The sequence below is a fragment of the Corvus kubaryi genome, unplaced genomic scaffold, assembly GCF_017639235.1.
Source record: "Corvus kubaryi isolate FWS band 111438036 unplaced genomic scaffold, C.kubaryi_AGA036_p1.0 37312, whole genome shotgun sequence".
Classification (NCBI taxonomy): Eukaryota; Metazoa; Chordata; class Aves; order Passeriformes; family Corvidae; genus Corvus; species Corvus kubaryi.
The window spans coordinates 333425-352778 of NW_024581098.1; the positions used below are offsets into that span (position 1 = coordinate 333425).

Here is a 19354-nt window from a genome sequence, read left to right on the forward strand (position 1 = left end):
TTTAGGAGCATCAAGTAAGAACCATTCTGCAAAATGGTCATGGGTTTTAGGTATTTTCAATAGATTCATGTTTAAACTATACACACAGGTGTCAGTGGGAGTTGTAATATAGGCTGTATGTTTAACATTTATGCACTAAAATACTTAATTGTCTTTTTGCCCAACTAGCTTCATTCAAACAGACAGATGCCACTATATGCTCTGATACCTTTTTGCGAAGGGAGGATACATTTCAATTAGGACAATATTTCAGCAAATTAACATAAGCACAAATTGGAAATACATTAATAGATTGGTATACTGTTTAGAAAATTAATATTAAAATATTATATATTTTTAAAATATAAACAGCAATTGGTTTCTTTATTTAGCTTTAGATTATTTTATTTATAGGTCTTCATGTAGATTCATATAGAAACATTTTTCAAACTCTGGACTTTTAAAATCATGAAAGAAGGATGAATCAAGTATCTCCATATGTCAGCCCACTTTTGCACTTACAAATAATACTCTGGAAGGTTCCCTGGCTTCTGAAATTACTTTGCTTTATAACACCCTGATATTGATATGTGTACTTGGTACACCTCTGTCTCTTTTCTGTAGCATGCTAAGACTCATGTGAAAATGCCAACCCACACACACCCACCACATGAAATCTCAAAGGAAAGAGACACAACATTGTGGGGTTCTTAGGTGCACACCTAAATTAAGGAAGACTATAAATCAGAGCAGTGGGAATGGTTATATACTTACTGTTTAGGCACATACTTACATTTTAGGCACATACCTAAATTTCATGGTGAATTGTGGCTTTAGTTTGTTTTATTATATTTCCAGAATGTCCAAACATTAGAAGCATATAAATATATTCAACTGTACATGATAGATAGATAGATAGATAGACTCCAGTTCTAAGCAGACAGAGAATAGCCATGCTTTGAAGATAGCATAGGGATTTTTAAATTACCTATGAAAGAAGAAATTATTTATTTGGATTTTTTTAAAGATTTAACTCAGGATTTCTTAAATTTACATTTATTGTTTAGAAATGGATGTCAGTGACCTTTAAAGTTGCTTCATAGCTTGTATTTAAATATATCATCAAAGATAGACAAAAATATATAACGAATGATAGCAGAAGACAGAGATATAGGAAGACATTAAGGAAGCAAGCTTGCAACCTTGTACAATGCTGACAACTCTTTTGCTGCTGTTGTGCATGCAAAAACCAACAAACTACCATGCATATCACATTTTATGATAAATGGGAAAAGCATTTATAGAATGCCTAAGGAAATATTAACATGACTTCTGACACTGTAAGATGTAATAAAGATTTTTTAAAAATTTGGAAAGTAAATTAAAAGTACCATTTTCTTTCCCCTTCTTGATTCACTGTTTAAAATGAATTTAAGTCAAACAAAAGAAAAAGGTTTAGCCACAGCACAGGAACTTACGACAATGCTTTGCACTGCTAAGTACAGAGGATTTTATGAACTTTTCCAGTCTACTGCCTTTCTTCATGGAGAAGTGAAAAGGACCATTTCAGACTGATAAGTGAGCAGAAGTTGTTTATATTTGCAAAGACATTTATAAATACTAACAATGAAAGACTAGATGGTATTCATTCAAGATGTTTAAAGGAACTCAAAGGAGCACTTGGTACTTCCTTTTTTCTTATCCTCATGCCATTTCCACAACTGACAAACTACAGGATGGATAGATGCAATACAGGTGCTCATATGTACTTGAAGGAATCCTTACTTTTGTATGATGAGTTTCAGAAAAACAGTACTTGGAATTTCTGGGGGGATATTAAATGGTCCAGTGAGCCAGTAAGAACATGATTATACTTTTTTCAAACCCTTAACATCAGCAGCAAAAGAAACTGAGACACTTAAGGGCTTAAAAGGGCAGAAATATGTCATCTAGATCAACCTAATAACAGATATATAACAGCACACCAGGAGAGGTGGATGAGCAAAAATGTAGAGTTAACTAATACCGGAGGACCCTTAAGGGACATTTTCAGACTCAGTTTTGTCTAAGAGTCTATGATATGGTCTGTAGGGTAAATATTCTAGCACCCAACTTCGGGCTTTCTCTTCAGTGCAGAATCAAATGTTTAATCATAATAGCAGCAAAATTCTCTAGCCTGCCTTCTTCCACAGATCTTCAGAGTCAGGTTGCAACAGGGAGAGGCAGTAGAAGTCAAAACCTTCTCTCCACTACAGCCTTGCCTTCTCCAGCTGATTGAATTATCTCACTGCTCCTTCCAAGACTTCTTTGTGTGTCATATTCCTGGATTACTTGTTGACCCAGGCAGTCTCTTTTCCATGCTACATCTCTGTTCCCCATGGAAGCATCAGTAGTGTCAATATCTGCCCAGGCTCTCCATAGGCAGGGCAGGGTGTTGGGAGGAAAAAAGCAGGGCAGCACCCTTGCTGTGTAGAAACAGCAGAGTGCGCATGAGGAGGCACCTTTGTAATGTCCCTATCTTTGGCCAGCAATTTTTCCAAAAATCATCCCACTGGCAAGGGACAGAGACCAAATGACTTCTGTGCCAAACACAGCACACATCACTGTATACCATGTGGAAGAGGCACGTTTGGGATTTGGCACTAGTCACAAGCTAAATATGCTAACTGGCATGTCTTCCAAGCAAGACCTGAGCAGGGGGTTATATGGTATTTCAGGTTTCCTTATCAAAGTGTGATCCCCTGGTATTGTGTGCTGCAAGCACCCATGATGCTCTTGAAATGAAGACTTCTGCAGTGCTGGTCCTGTTACTGAAAGGGTTAGAGAGTTGTGTACACGGCTCTGGATCCAGGGAAGCAAATCCAAAACCTGATTTAGACACTGTATAGGTAGAGAAAATAATTCTGAAGTATGGAAGGCAGCTGCAGAGGGAGGGTATCCACTGTAAGTGAAGAAAAACAGATTAGGAAGGCATTATTTACACTTGATAAATCAGAAATGGCATCAAAGCGAGCTAGTATTACAAACTATTAATGAAACACATAATAATGAAACAAATCACATAATAGATCAAAACGGAGTGATTCAGCGTAATGAATACGGATACCAAGTAAGTGAACTGTGGGCTCTGGGGATACAATTTCAAATCCATTCCAGTGAGTGTGGTAGCAGTGTGAGCAGAAAAAAAAAAGAAGAATTTGAGTGTTCCATTGCTCACACTGACCACATCCACACTTTACATTAGTTGTCCTTTTGATGACATAGGTAGATAAAAATTATATTAAAAAATTATATTACCTACCAAGGCCAAATATATGCATTTATTATTTTTTTGTGTCAAAGTAACATGAGATCTCATCACCCATGCAGATGTCAGCCAACCATGCTAATTTCACAGAAGAGTGTGATTAAATAAACATTAAGCATATTAAAAAGACAGCCAGATAATATTCTATCAACAAAGATTATAAACTCTTTTAATTCTTATAATTATAGAAAGACCATTGGTGCTACAGAACATGGTTGTGTCTTAAGGGTAAAACAGGTCTAGAACTCAGATCTTCAGAAAGATTTTAGATTTTGGAGGTACAAAAGATGAGGTCTTTGATTAAGAGAGGGATGCCTTATAGAGCTTATATAAAATATTAGTATTTTGATCACACACATGAAACTTCAGGTGGTGTGTGAATCCTGATTTAACTTCAGATGTGTCTGTATCCTAAACCTTTCCTGAGTCAATTCTGGCAATATCAAAGCCTACCAAATCAAACATTCATTTGTGCATTTATAGCTAAATACATTTATTTTAGTGTGCATTTGCAAAAATAATTGGTCTTCTTTTCTGTTTGACATGAAGGCATTCACACATGTAGCCTACTAAACTACCATGTAGCACTGGAAAGCTGGTTTGGTAGCTAAGGATAGGCACTGCAAAAATCATCAATCTGAGCAGGGAGCTGCCTAAGCCTGCCTAAGCTATTGCAGTGTTACTGATAACAGCCTCTCTTAAGAGACCCTTTGGATCTAAAGGTTCTCAGCTGAGGTTCTGGCTCAGCTACAAGATTTTACAATCAAATGCCAGTGAGAGGCTTACCGACACAGGGTGAACTTCTAAATAACAAGATCTTTATTACTCTCTGTTATGGTCTTAAGAGAAACAATATATAGTAAGGCTGAAGGGTTGTGCAGTTTGTTTGGAAAATGGTTTTGAGAAAATCTAAATTTTAATAAGTGTTGGAAATGACAAAAATAAAATAATAAAATTAATACATACTGACAGATTTGAAACGAGCTATATTTAGCTTACCCACAAATCATTACTGAAAAGAAACTATTTGAGTATGTTACTACATATGTCTACCATTATGATTGCTCAGTTCAAGTCCACAGAGCCATGTTACAGATTTAAATTTCTGATATCTAAAGTTCTGTCATGCAAAGTTTTTGAGCATCTATAATAGGATCAGAATTCTGTGTTCACGTTAGACATGTTTAATTTACTGTGATGTTTTTAATACATTGTTTTGACTTTTCTTCACAATAATTACAATGCCTACAGAATTATAAAAGACAAGTAAATCAACATGAATTTGGAGAATCAACACGCGCAGAAAGAATCAGAAATCAAGCAGCTATGGATAAAGTTGCACTATGGTGAGGCTATCACTTTCATCTTCAGAAAGGCACCTAAAGGGAAAAACATAAAAACCTGTCACAGACACAGCACATATAAAACTTAAGAAACAGACAACTTGTGAGAGCCTGGTTCTGCACCTTTGATTTTCTAGGAAAGTTTTTACATTGGTTTATAGAGAAGCAGAAACCAACCTGAAGAAAATTGTGACTTTTAAAATTTTTGGTTTAGTACTCATCTATATGTAGTTTTAAAGTGTAATTAACTTTATGAATAAATGTATGAAATATACATTAATTTTATTTTTTGGTCATATAGGTAACTACTAGATTGCTCCAAAGAATGACATAAAATCAGGATAATTTAGAGTAAGGAAACTGTTCTGTGATAGCAAGTTGCTGTCCTTGTAATTCATTCCAGGAATTCTCTCTTTTCCATATCTCTGTTGGTTCACAAAATACTGAGTTGTATGACGGGCCCGATCCTCACTCTGTAAGAGCCTATGGAGATTTTACTGCTGATTATATGAGAAATAGGCCTGAGTCCAAAGTTCAGGTAGACTAATTTGAACTGGAACCATGGAGAGAGAAGTATTAATTTCCAAAGAGAGTTAAAAATCTTCTAATGTTTTGGAAGGTTTATGAGAGTCTACCTGATGTGATGTCCAGGAGGAGGGTAGTGTGGGAGGGATTCCCAGACAGTAAGTACAGCATCAATGTAGCTCACATCTGGAGTTGCTCCATTCAGCAGCTGGGAGATATGGCTGAATATAAACAGTTCCAGGCTGCAACACAACTGATTTTGGCAGCCAAACCTGCATGTGGAAGTCACAGAGCCTAGGAAAAGTGTGATGTGTAAGCTAGATAACAGGCATTTAAACGGGTTAGCAAAGGATTCAGGTTTCTCAGTGATTAATATCTTTTAGAGACATTATTTGCATCGGAGGAGTCTTTTAGTGAGAGAATGAGCCCATTCCTCGTTCACTCAGTAGGCCGTGAGATGAGGAGCTCCATGAGGAGCTCCATGTCTCAGCTGGAAGAGGGCCATGAACTTAGAGTTTCCTCTATCTGAGGAGTACCCCATAGCCTCTGAGTCACTGAGTGCTCCAGGGTTAACCTCCTAAACTCTCCTACTACATAACTTCCATTTTGAGTAAGTAGGTGTACTTCAAGGTAGGCACATAGCTCTGCAGCCACCAAGGCCCCAGTTAAATGTCCTTGTCAGCAGCATGGAGAATCAATCTGTGCCATTCACTCCCCCACATCAATGATGTGACTCAAGTTTTTGTGTCAGTCTCTTACATACCTCTGTGCTTTTACTGTATGATTTTAAATAAAATTGAAAAAACCAAATTTCTGGGGAAAAAAATGTTTACTGCAATCTATCTTCTTCAAGAATCTTCCTCTGACTGATGTGGTCTGAGAACTCTTACAAGCAAAAGAGGTGAAGTGGCACCAATTGAAAACCCCATCATGGATTGTGTTGCACACCTGGGTGATATTGTGGTTTAAGAACTTTTCTTCATGCCCACTAACTTAAATTTAGATATCTAGAAGATTAGAGAGCATCTGAGCATGCATTTGGAGGAAGTTGAATAAAGGGAAGTTTAATGTTGCTGGAATAAGTTTAATGTTGTTGAGGTCAGTAACAGCCTCACATTCTCATGATTTAGACTGTAGAGTCTAACTGAGTATCCAAGAACTTTAAAAGTTACTTTTTTTGGGTACAGGAGCTGGGATTTGGTTCCCATTAATTGTCAAGTTTACAGAAATATAAGGGAAAGGATAAAATTAAATATTCTTGGCTACCATTTCTGTTTTCAGATTACCAGGTAACATTCCTCTTTCTAGATACAGGAAACATACATTTTCACACTTCTGTGTTCTCCAGATGCATTAAAAAACTAATTTCCACTTGGGAGGACATGAATATGCTTGCATTAGTTATTTATTCTGAAGTTCTTCAAGGTGTGAACTATATATTGTAGTGAAGAGTCACGCCAAATACACCCTTCCATTTAATTTTCAATTTTTGAAGCTGTATTGTTTCAGTTTGATGCAGACTAAAGTACATCCTCTTTTTTTATATTAGAAGCCCTTTACCCCAGCAACCCAGAACCCAAATACATTTCTAAATTTAGATCATTATACTTCTACATTACATTATATAAAGTTTTGTGTTATCTTTATCCTATTTGCTGAATTTATCTTGGGCCCATATTAAGCAAACATTGAAACAGAAGGATTCTAATGTTTTAATATTGCCTGTGCTCAATAAAATACACAATTTTTTCCTCGAGTTTTGAATCTATGCTGCCTTATCCCAGCATCCTCCTTTCTGATTCCCTTCCATGCCTGTTTGCTTACCCCTGATATATTTGCCAGAGCTACTTATGCACTAATTCTTGTATAATGGTTCACCAGACACCTTCTACCTCTTGAAAATATGTATGAATACTGTCTCTTGGCAAAAGCATTAAATTATGTCTCTCCCTCCTACAATTATCCAGTTTTAATTGCTTGGAAAAATCTAGTGTCTTCCTCTACCAATTCTTCTGACAAGTTAGTTTCATGTTGGCCAAAGGGTTCAAAAGTCATTGGGGAGGGACTGATAGAAACATAACATTGTAAAAAAACCAAATCATTACTGTCTTAGAAAACCAGACAGAACCAACTGAGAAAGTTGTGAAAAAGAAAACAGCATGTGCAGAGTGATGATGGACTGATCTACTGACCTGTTACAATTGAAGCAATGCACTGAATTCCTAGATGCATCTGTGATTTCCACGTTTTTCTAGAAACCAGGCCTTGCTGTAGAAGGAAAAGAAAGAGCAAATTTAATATAACCAAAACACAAATAGAGCCTAAGAAAGGTTTCTAATTTCATTTCCCAAACCCCGTGTGGTTCAGTACTTCCAAATATATTCAACATCAATAATAAAACTGAAACACAGATGATTCAAATTGCTACCAACTTCTCTCAGTTTTACAGGGAAGGTCTTTGATGTTTTTGTCAGAAAATGTAATGGAAGATTTTTGTTACAGCTTAACTTATTTTTCTATATTGGATAGAACAGGCAGTAAGACAAATGAAACAGAGTGCATGGTAATATTAAATACATTCTTGAAAACCCATTTTGCCCTTTGTGGTACTTGGAAATGCACTCAAAATGCACCCCTAGTGGGCATTCTACTACTCTTTTCTAATTAATATATTGATATGGCTGTAAACCAAGTGGTGAAACTGAATGCTCCTCATATCCCTATTTTTCCAACAGTCATGATTCAAAATAGCATTTTCATTTAGGCCAACAGTCATATTTGTTTCAGCTTTAAGAAGATATTAAATATTCCACTTTAATCTCCTATTTTGTTGTGTGAAGAAATACCTTCATTCTTGTGATATAGAATTTTATGTCATAGAATATTTAGATATTAATATTTTGAAACCAAAACTTTATTTTGTATATACAATATATGTGCTGGTATCTTTAGCTGTGTTTGCCAATGCAAATACTTAATGACAACATTTTAAAACTAATTAGGATCATACTGCTAGTAGCTGACAACCTTTTGGCATTCTTTGCGTGTCCTAGAGATAAAGAACTACATCCTAACTAATTATTTTGGTTTTCAAATATTTGGACAAAGTACTAAGTAGGCTAAAACCAATAAAAATATTTTTATTTGCAAGTAGGCTAGAATTGTAATATAAAAATGTTTGCAAATTGTGTCAGTTTGGATAAAATTTAAAGGTACATCAATGTTTCTTGTTTTTCCATGACATTTTCAAAAAAATAGGTGGGCTAAGTAGGCCATGAAGGTGTCTAGGTATTCCACCTTCAATTCGCAAGATTCATTTATTGATATTGTGAAGTACTTTTGAAACTCTTTTAATGAAATCTTATGAATGGTTTAATATATCATAGACTCTACTTGGAATAGATGACCTTTCATGAAATCTCTAAATCAGAGTCAAGATTATCAGCAATAAAATTTTACAGTCTCTCAAATTTACACGGCACTTTACAAAAGAATAGAAAGGCAAGTTTGCTCTCTTGAGAAGATTAAAATCTGATGCTTCATCCTTTATTGACAAAACTCCAGCAGACCTCACTGAAATCTCCAGGTATGGAGAAATCTAGAGGTAGCTAGGAAATATTAGCAAACAGATGAAACATCTCAAAGAGGTGTAACATTTGAGGAAGCTTGTGGGGATAACAGCTGATGTAACAGAAGACACTTGGAGGTGATTTCAGAGAAATAAAGGTAGTCGTGTCTGAGATGAATCAACACACACCAGCTGTGCTAGGAAGGCACTATTAGTGGCTATGTGATGTTGATCAGGACACAGAGAGGAAAAATAACAACTTTGTTGATAGTTCAGGACCCAGGAAATAAAAGTTCCACCTATTATTTCTCCTGAAGTCTTCTGTGCAACTCTCAGAGTATTGAAAGTCTGTCAGTGTGGATTTCCCCTCCCAGATCACATCTAAGCTGAACTGTGTGTGTGTGTAGCAGTTATCACAAATAAGTTGAAAATCAGCAGGACAATCTTGTTTATAATAGATATTTCAACAGGTTTGGTGTTTTTTCTGTCTGAGTTTTCAACACCATGAAATATACAGCATGACTGGATAGTTAGGGGAAAAAAAAGCTGTTCAACCTTTTCCAAATAGGAATTGCTATTTGCAGAATTTTTCTTGGTTCATCCTAGAAATGATAAACCCTTTGCCACTTTATTATGCCTCATGAACTTAGATTAATCAGATTTTATTAAACCTAAACCTGTTTCTTTGAGATGGGTTAAGCAAACTTCACCTGACTAGAGTATCTTAATACAATCAGACCTTTTTCACTCAAGTTATATGTTCCCTGCAAATTCAGTTTATGTATTTGTAGATCTCTATATATCTGTATATAACTTGATAACTGTATATCCCTAGGGGTTTTTAGCACTATTAAATGTAAGGTCAAAAGATTATATGCCCTAATCTCCTGTTTTATTTTTATGTAAAATTCAGGGTTTAGAGGTTAGCGTACACAGAAACACTTTCCATCATCATGTGTGGCTATGTACTATAGCCACATTCTAACTTAACATCAAGCCAGGACCTGGTGCACACTTGTGTTCTCAGACTTTCACAAGAGGAAGAGATCTATGTGTGTGAGAGGGAGCTACAGCATGCCTTGACCAGAGTCCCCAAATTTGCTCAAATCAAAGTTTAGCCTGCAGTTTGAAAATTCAATCCTGTTTTGAGACATCTAATAACTATTTTGGCTGAGCAATGCTTGGAGGATAAAACTATCTGAGGTTTATGTTAACTAGATCTCTGTTAGAAAAAAAATCACGGCATAGTCAAGGGAAATGTGATAGAGGGCGTGAAAGCAAGGGCAATGAAGCTGATCTCATCTGTACACAGATTTGTATTAGCCAGCTGTAGCACTAGTGTGACTTCAAACACCTTTCCAAATGTCAGGCATATCCTTAAGCAGAAGACATTTGCAAGGCTATTGAACACAGAATACTTACCTAATCCTTTCCCATCGTGGCCAATTTCAACTGAACATAGGCTGCTTAATTTTTTTGTCTTAATCTTGAATGTATCAACCTTTATTATTAAAATACAGTTATCAAAAATATTATACCAATGTTTGGAAGCTTATAAATTTGTCCAGGTCAGTTCTGGGACCAATTCAAGTGTAATAGTAGAAATCCAGAATAAGTGAACCCCTAATGTGGTTTATTTTCCTTACCGAAGATGTGTGGCATAGGTCCTCTTCTACTAGATATCAGTTTAAACACAAAAGATTCACTTTTCAACTTATAGTATGACAATCCCTACCCCTTTCTTGACTTTCATCTACCATAAAAACATTTTTGGTCTCGTGAATTCTCAACTGATATAGTCTTCTAAAATGTTTTTAGTATATGATACATAAATAAAAATTCAGGAACATAAAAGTTAAAGGCTTTTACTACATTAACCATTATTCCTCTCAAATATGATATACTTTAATTCAAAATATTACATTGTTTCATATTTCAGATTTTTTAAAAGAGATGCTTTTTTCCTAAGACCTTTTTTCATCACTAGCTACCCATCGACTTATCTGGATTGCTGACGGGATTTCTATGTATCTACTCTTCTTTTTTGAATGGTAATGACACCTCCTGTGTAGTACCAGGCAAAAGGAAGTACTGCTCAAGACACTTTTTTATTTGCTCCTTGTGCCTGTAGGTAACTAGATTTATTTTCCTCCTCAGTAGGGAAGACAATTCATGGGTAAATATCTTTATCTCACAGATATCCTGGCTGAAGAAACTTAGACCAACTCCAGGGAAAAAGATGTTTAATATTGCTGGAGATAATGAGGTAGATCTCCTAAGGAATATATTTTCACTGAAGTTCTAATTATTTAGTCATTACCTTTCAGTAAATCCACATGAGAAAGTTACAGAGAATATATATATATTTCTTTTTTCCTTAAGGGTAACCATCATTGTACTCCATTGCAGGGGTGGTGACCAAATGGAGCAATTCCTTCGCCAGAGCAATATGTTTATTAAATTAGGAGAACATCCAGCCAAGGTACTAGGACATCATGCAGAGAATCTGCATTCTTATGCAAACATCTGTATCTGAACTAAGGGTCTCTGAATAACAGCCTAAAGCATGATGGATATCAGAATCAGGCTGATGTGTATGGTTCCATTTTATCTGGTTATAGGCTTATACATTCAGGGAGGCTCACAGCACCAGTTTCCATGGCAAGGTAAAATGATGGGATGTAAGAGACTGATGTGTTCTCATGAACAATATTCAAAGTTTGCACAACAGCACGGGATAGTTCACATACAGAAGAGACAGAAGAGCAACCGAGACAGCTAGATACAATAGAAGTAAAATGCCCCTTTGGCTACTCCGGTGAAAAGGCAAAATGCATGGAGAGCCGAGACTATACCTCTTGTAATGATGTGGAAAACATAATAAAAGCCTCAAGTTTTCTAAAGAACTTGCATAGATTTAATATTTGCTTTTCCAGTACAGAAATGAACACAACCCATAAAACCTGTGTACTCACCTTTCCTCTTCCAAAGGGGTTTTGATGCTCCAGTGACTGCGAGAGTTGAAATACCTCAGATTTGTCCTCATTCCCAAATAAAATATATACATTGGCATTAGTCCCTACTCCCCTTTTGTCACATGTGGACACTTTAATAGTATACTCTGTCAAATTTTTTACTTGACTTCCTTCTTTTTTCAAGTTGCTATCTATGTCATTCATTTGTTTCTCTCCTCTAATAACAAAAGATCCTGGGATTTCTCTCTGTATTTCAGGCTTATTTGCACTCACAGAAAATTCTCTGAAAAACAGAACCACATATGTTTTTGTGGTAAGTAAATAATATATTAGATGGAAAAAATCCTATGAATTTATGTGGAACAGTTAAAGATGGGCATATTTTTAAAACATCTACTGACAGAATCATTCTATGGCAGTTACTTTGATTCAGTGTCTGCTCAGTGTTTTCAACTATTATGCTCTAAAAAACCAGTACTAGCTTTACATAATATTACTTACTCATTCACTTCAAATACATAGGTAGGATGCTCCTTTGCAGCTTCTTGCACATGCAATTTTTTAACCTCCAGTTTGCAGTCTGCAACGAAGGAAACAGAGTATAGTGAAAATGTTGCATTGCATGACAAGAAATTAGGTAGACTGTTGTTGGTATAATGGTGTCATTCTTACTATATTAAAACTTCATTTTTTAGTTAATTTATGAATGCCAACGACTGAGTTAAAAGTGCTGGAATGACTACAAGATTCTTAATTTTGTTCCTATTTGTAAACCTCAACTTAGAAATTTAGAAGTAAGCATTTCCTTTGTATTAATGAAGCAAAGGAGTGTTGTCCTCACTGTCCTTGGACAGACATGCAGAAAAGATTCAGCATGACTCAGGCGGGCACATTTGAGAAGGGAGAGCAGAAATACACGTCTGGTGCTTCCTCCTCGGTGACTGGTTGGCAAGAGGACTGGAGCTCTATTCCACGTGCTGCACAAAGAGGATCTCATTCGGTGGTAGGTGGGAAGGGAGTTCAGCAGCTCACTGTATCCCTCTGCTGTTTGGGAAAGGTTGCTCTCTGACTTACACACCTTTTTGAATTTTCTGCTGGGGGCTTCAGCTACACGGCCTGAATCTCTTGCCACTAGTTAGTCATGAAGACTATTCATTTTCCCTTCTCTTCTATTATTTGTCGCTTCAGCCCTGTTCAACAAACTGCATTCAAATCTCTTCTACTACTATCCAAGTCCCTTTAATTATATCAATAGGATATAATCAGGCTTCTGTGGAGGAATCCAGGACATTTTGTTACACTCATGACCTGCCAAGATAGTACATGGAGCGAGTCAGAAGATTCAGGAAGGGACCTTGAAACATCTGATCTTAAAAACTTCCTCTGATAAGGAATGAAAACATAAATGCATTAGAGAACATTGCCTGGGATGATCAGTCTTGCAGGGTACATCTGACTTTAAACATTAGAGAGATTTTATGGGGTTTGGGATTTTTGGTTCAAAGTCTTGGTCCAAACTAGTCATGTTTCAAACAAGTCTAGTTACAATATGGACACCCTTACTCCTCTGAAGTGGTGTATCATCTAAGTAACTCCTTTGGAAGATATATCTCTTATACATCTGCCCAGTCCTCTCTTCATAACACACACAGAGGCAATGAGCCCAGTGTCTCCCCTTGAATTGTGTTTTCAAACCCGAATGGAAAATCTTGCCTGTCACGCTCTCTGTGGTGCCCTTTGGCAACACACAATTGCCACATTCAGTGACTGTCAGTCAGACAGATGGCTGTAGTTAACTTTCACAACTGAAGCTGTGGGAAACAAAAGCAGTGAGCTGCACGCCTGGCTCCCTGCAGCAGCATGGCAGGGCTGTCCCTCTCCTTCCCTTCCCCTCTAGAGTAACTGCAGCTCCACCATGTATCCCCCTGGGAGTGACCAAGGCAGCCTGTGCAGGATGTTCTGACCAGCCAAGGAGTACAGACATGCTTGTTGCCCGAATGGCACCTTACATCCTTACATACTTGGTTGAAATCAGGTGGTGTGTCTAAAAGGTTTTTATGAGGAGCCTACAGATGGGCATACAAAAAAAAAAGACAGATAAAGTGCAAACGTAGAACCCTTGTTTCCCTAGGACACTGTCTGAAAATGGTCAAGTGTGATACATAGTAATGATTTGCAATTATATAGCAAATTTCATTAAGGGACTTCAAAAAACTTTATAATTAATTTTTTGAATTAGTAGCATGATAGCCATCCTACAGATAAAGCAAAGAGATGTTAAGGTCAAGGAAATTTTAAAGAAGTTCAGTGACAAAACTTGCTGACTGCCAAACAGAAGTAAAATTTCCCTCTGAATTTCACAGGGAAACAACGGAATAGGTGGGGAAAACAGTGAAAATAATTGAATTACAGAAGGAAAATTAAACAATACCAATTTCTTACTTGAGTTATAATTATTCTCCTAGATAACTTATTAGTAGAACATGTATTAAGTGCAGAATATAATTATTCAAATTGATTTTCTGTTCTTTCTTCTTGTATGTAAAGGAAGAGTTACTTTCTTGATGCAATAATGTTATAACCTTTAGATCCGAGGATTCTAATTTGTCAAAATGCAGGATTTTGCTTTATAAAATATTACCCTTTAGCAAAAATAGCCAAAAGGAATTAATTAGGATTTAACTCTGGCAGTGACTTCATTGCCTTTAACAGGAGGCTATCTCTGTGATTTACATCACTTACTTTAGAAAGTAAAAAATATTTTACCTGTTTTATTGATAATCAAAAGAACAATTTTTTCCAGTTGTCCCAAGTCAACAGCATCCACGATAACTAGAAATGACTAAAATAAAATTAATCAGTAATGTAATATTAAACCATGTTACTTAACTGCATGGGAAAATTTAAAAATAACATGTAGGAAGTACAAGAATGGATTAAAAGGTAAATTTTACAATACTTTAAGACAGAGTACCTTGTTTTTCTCTCCCTGCTGTACATTCTGTGATGACTGGAGAAGGGATCTGTCCCCTGTGTCACCATGAGTACCATATATACATGCAGTTATATGCACTACATTTCTCTCATTCAAAATATTTATTGAAATTATTTTTAGATGATATGTAACCACTGCAATATCAACCAAAAAGAGATCTTGTTAAGACTGGGCCATAACCTTGCACAGCTACTTGACAAAATGGCATTGTACAGTCAGATGTAATTAAAATTCAAACACTTGAAAATGATAGTAAAAGTCAAAATTTTTGAAATTTTTTCCTAAATTTTGTCTTGTGATTGTTTTGCCACCAGCTTCCAGATGTGAAACTTGAGAAGTAAGGCTGGACCAGCCCAAAACAAAAATGAAGGGATTGCATTTGGAAGGATTGATTCTTGGTTCACTGTGTCAAAGAGCAGAAAGAGTGGACCTGCCCCACAAGAGTGGACAAGGCAGGAGCCGAGCACAACCCCAGCCCAGGCAGTGCCCTCTCTGACCAGGTTCTGCAGCATCTGCGTGGGCCAGGCAGAGCTGTCAACAGTTCCAGATGCAGAAAGTAGTGAAAAAGACCTGGGATCCATCTTGGTAATTGAGATGGATGGGAGAAGAAGGAGAAAGGGCCAGGGAAGGACTGAAAATAAGGCTACAGCACAGGTCCAAAGTCTGTGCAGGAGCAGAGGGCAGAGAGAGCTAGGGAAAGACGCACAAATGATGTAGCTCAGGCATGATCTGACCTGGACATCCTCTGCCCATCATGGCTGGAGGTCCCAGGTGAGTCCAGGCAAAGCAAGTTAGATCTGTTGCCTCATGATGGCCCTGATACACTGGAGTCAAGTAGAGGCTGCATTCACGAACTTTGGGTCAGACCCTACAGGGGGTAGCACCAACATGGTACAAAGAAGGGCAGTTGAGGGAGATAAATGTAGGCAAGGGTAGAGGACTAAAATGCTTAAATCGTGGTTTTTGTTCAGGTAGTGCGATCTGATCATCATAGGACAAGTGTAACAACCAAGCTTTTATCTCTCTAGTGTACTGAATAGATTGGAAAGGGGAAAGATTAAAGAAATCTCTGAAAGGGAATTACATACAGTAAGGGTAACATATACCAATGTTACAACTCCATTAATTTCATAAAATTCTAATTATTTCATAATATCAATGTGAATTATGGTTCTCTGTTAAATTTGTGGAAATAATCAGCTTGAAAGTGGCATAATAGTTTTTTATTTCACCTTTCCAATATTTAATTGTTTTGGCTTAAAAACTACAGTAGTGCAAAATCAACCTTCTGAACAGCCCTGTGTGTGAGAGCAGAGAGACAGCACCCTGTAATCCCTGGGGATTCCTGAGGTGTAAGCATCTCAAAGGAAGGTACAGTAAAGGGAAACTATTTATGTATATACTCAGCTGGAGGCCTCTGCTCGTTAATACACCCAAAGGCACCTGTGCACTGCCAGATCTCGAGGGTCTGTACTCTATCAACTGCGTTTCAATGGCTTCAATTAGCCATTAGCATATGCTTCATCACAATCCTAAGCAGAAAATTTTTTAAAAAAGGAAAATGTAACTGAGATAAAATATTAAGGCACTCTGTGAATGACAGAGCTGTATCTGAAATTTAACATCACATGGCTTTTGGTTATGGTGAGTGTGATTAGCTGCTTTCCATTCCAATTAATACAATACTGGTTTTGCTTTTAGGTGAGAAAAGGGAGAAAATAAATTAGATTTAGAAAGCTGTCAAAAAGCATATCTATTTTTCACAATAAATTGCAAGCAAGTTTGTGTGTAAAGAGCACTTTGAACTCCATGTGTACCACCTGCTGTGGAGCTGCTTAAAGCTCTCTTGGACATTAATGGCAAAGATCTGGGGGAATCACTGTCCTAGTTTTTTTTCTTCACTGGTTACAAATTCCTCCTTGAAGACATTTAAAACATGGGTGGAAAAAATAAAAACCACAGAAATTAGCTATTTCTTTTGTTTGTTCTTTTACCTAATGTATAGGTCATATAATACCTATTCCTTGTTCGTGATTTTTTATCTCTTGATTTCAGAATATTTGCAAAGAATAAAAATATTACCAAAAAGAAGGAAAAAAAAAAAAAAGCAAAGAATGGGGAAGTTATTTTTTCAACCAAGAAGTCAGTGATAGACCCAAGGTCATAAGGACTGCACTCTCACTGCCCCTTTATCACCCATGCTGCATCTTTCTCTCCTCATTTTTATGTGCTTGTGCCTGTATCCTGAATACTTCTGCACTTGACAGTGACCAGTCCTTTGCAAGGAGTGCACTCATGTGCTTTATGTTAATCTGAAGGTCCCCTTTGTTTCAATCTTGTGTGTAGGAGAAGAAAGCCATTGAGCCCTGTTCTGTACCCATACTGGTCAAGTGAAAATAACACCTCTAAGCAATACAAAATCTAAAGCCTAGGTACAAATTTTACATTTTCGATTGCAGCCACAATATGCAAAAAACCCCAGACCTCAATCTCTATTACTTCCAGTGAGATTATTCACATATTTACTTTTGGATGCATTCAAACGCCTCATTGAAACCGGGACAGAAGTTCTCACCCAAAGTGTGTAGGGGTAGTTCATTTTATGCCTACTTCAGCTCATATTAGATGAGCTGACTTATTTTTTACCCAAATAATTCATTTGTTTTCTGCATGAAACCCAGGCACAAATTATTTGAATATTAAGTATCATTATTTGGTCTGTTAATTAAGTTAGTATTTGTTCCATCATATGGCAGCATTCAGTAAGCATCACATTACAGAATAGGGTGGATTTTAGGTGAAAGGATTTCTTTTATTTTGCTTAAGCAGGGTGACAAATATAAAAATTGTTGAGCTAATTTTAGGAGGCATAAATATTTGGAGTGTATAAAGGTAATAAAGCTGAAGCTTATATGTAGTTTTGAGCTGTTATTTACTGAGAATATTTGTTTGGAATGTGCAAACAAACAACAAAATCGCTTAATAGTAAATGAGCTATAAAAAATCATGTTGTTAATGTCAGTAATATGAGCAGCTGAGGACTAAACAAAAGAGAATGGAACTATTACAATATTGCAAGAGAAGGATATTTCTTATGAACTGTTCTTTGTAGCGTATAAGAATGTTTCTGTGCAATCAAATGAATATTGCATTTCCCACTTTATGGTACAGAAATTAAGCTGAGTAGGTAGTATTTTCCTTCATACATTTTAAATTCTTATCCAGTCTTTATGAATCGTTAAATAAAGACAATAAAAATTTCTGTTCTGATAAAGGTTTCTACTGTAATACTAGGACATGTTAACCTCCTGAACCACTCTACTGCTTTGAAGTAGATTTATACCTACCAGAAAGTGCTTCTTTTAATGGCCGCTGTATAGGGAATTCAATCCATCTGTCTCCATTAGGAGAAAGAGGAAGTGTTTTATTTAAGGTGAGACTAAAGGTATCCAGGGTTGATGTGTTCTGTATTTTAAAGTGACGAAGAGACAACTGGGATATGTTGTTTTCCAAACTCTGGAGACCAAGTCTCACTTTATAAAGCACTCCCAAATCAGATGGCAAATGTACCTAGGAATCAACAATGAGTTAGCATCCGAACAGAGATAAACAGATAAAAGCATAGGTGGTTTACAGGAGGAGAGGAAGTTTGTGCTAAAGGAGTCAGCACAGTGCTGGACCCATTTGCATCAGTCTTGGTGCTAAAAGTCCCTTTCAGTTCAAAAGCAGCAGAACCAGATTGACTGTAGGCTCTTAAGGACATTTTAGCTTTATCCTCTAGGGGCATTCGTTGCAATTGTTCTATTCAAATTCAAATTACATACGACAATGATTTCTAATGTTAATGCCGTTTAAAATTATATGCATTATTAACTATGACTATTTGTTAGGGAAAAAAATAATATGCTTGATCATCATGAACTTGAGAAAGCCAGTAATTAAAAATGAAGTCTGGCATGCAACTGAAAACTTCAGTTCTGATTTTCTTGAATATTTATCAATAATACCTCCAATATTTACAGCACTGCATGAATATCTATGTTTAAAAGGAAACTCAAAGAAAGATTAAATAAAGGCAAATCCATATATTATTTTACATCATATGTTACTTGGTTCTCTGTCTGATGTTCCACTTTGTTTTCCATGGAAACTGGATTTGACTTGCTGTTGCTTCCATAAAAAACCATAACCATCTTGGATATATTTTCTGACAACTTTTCAAATTCTGATTTTGTTTCTTCTTGATGTTTTGTGAAATAAATCCTCCATCTGCCTTCTGAACAAATAAAATAAGGGAAATAAAAAGGAAAAAAATAAGAATGTTTCTGTTTTCATATATTAACAAAGCTATCTGATATAAAATTTCTAAGACATGCCTTGTTCTACATAGGGAACATTATTTTATAAGCATTTCACCTGGGTATTGAGCAGCTCCCTAAGTTTATTGCTATTTTTTACAATTACAAAGGGGAAATTATTGTCAGTACTAGTAAGTTTAATGACACATTGTGATGAAAATATTCTCACATTATTATTTCAGAACTGATTAATAGAGCAGTCAATGTAATGACAGAGCTATACCTGAATTCATTTGCTCTCTTCCTAAAGGCCAGGCAGATGTGGTCCTCCTCTCCTGAACTTCTAATTAAAAAAAGATCAAAT

The 19354-nt window shown here is 36.3% G+C and overlaps 1 long non-coding RNA gene across 1 annotated transcript; it reads right to left on the reverse strand.

The window, feature by feature from the left end:
* Nucleotides 1-418: 418 nt before the first annotated feature.
* LOC121665108 lies at nucleotides 419-7424 on the reverse strand. Its single transcript, XR_006016226.1, has 3 exons — nucleotides 7347-7424; nucleotides 5265-5448; nucleotides 419-4665 (listed from the first exon to the last, which is right to left on the reverse strand). It is a non-coding gene; the product is annotated as an uncharacterized LOC121665108 (long non-coding RNA).
* Nucleotides 7425-19354: the final 11930 nt, after the last annotated feature.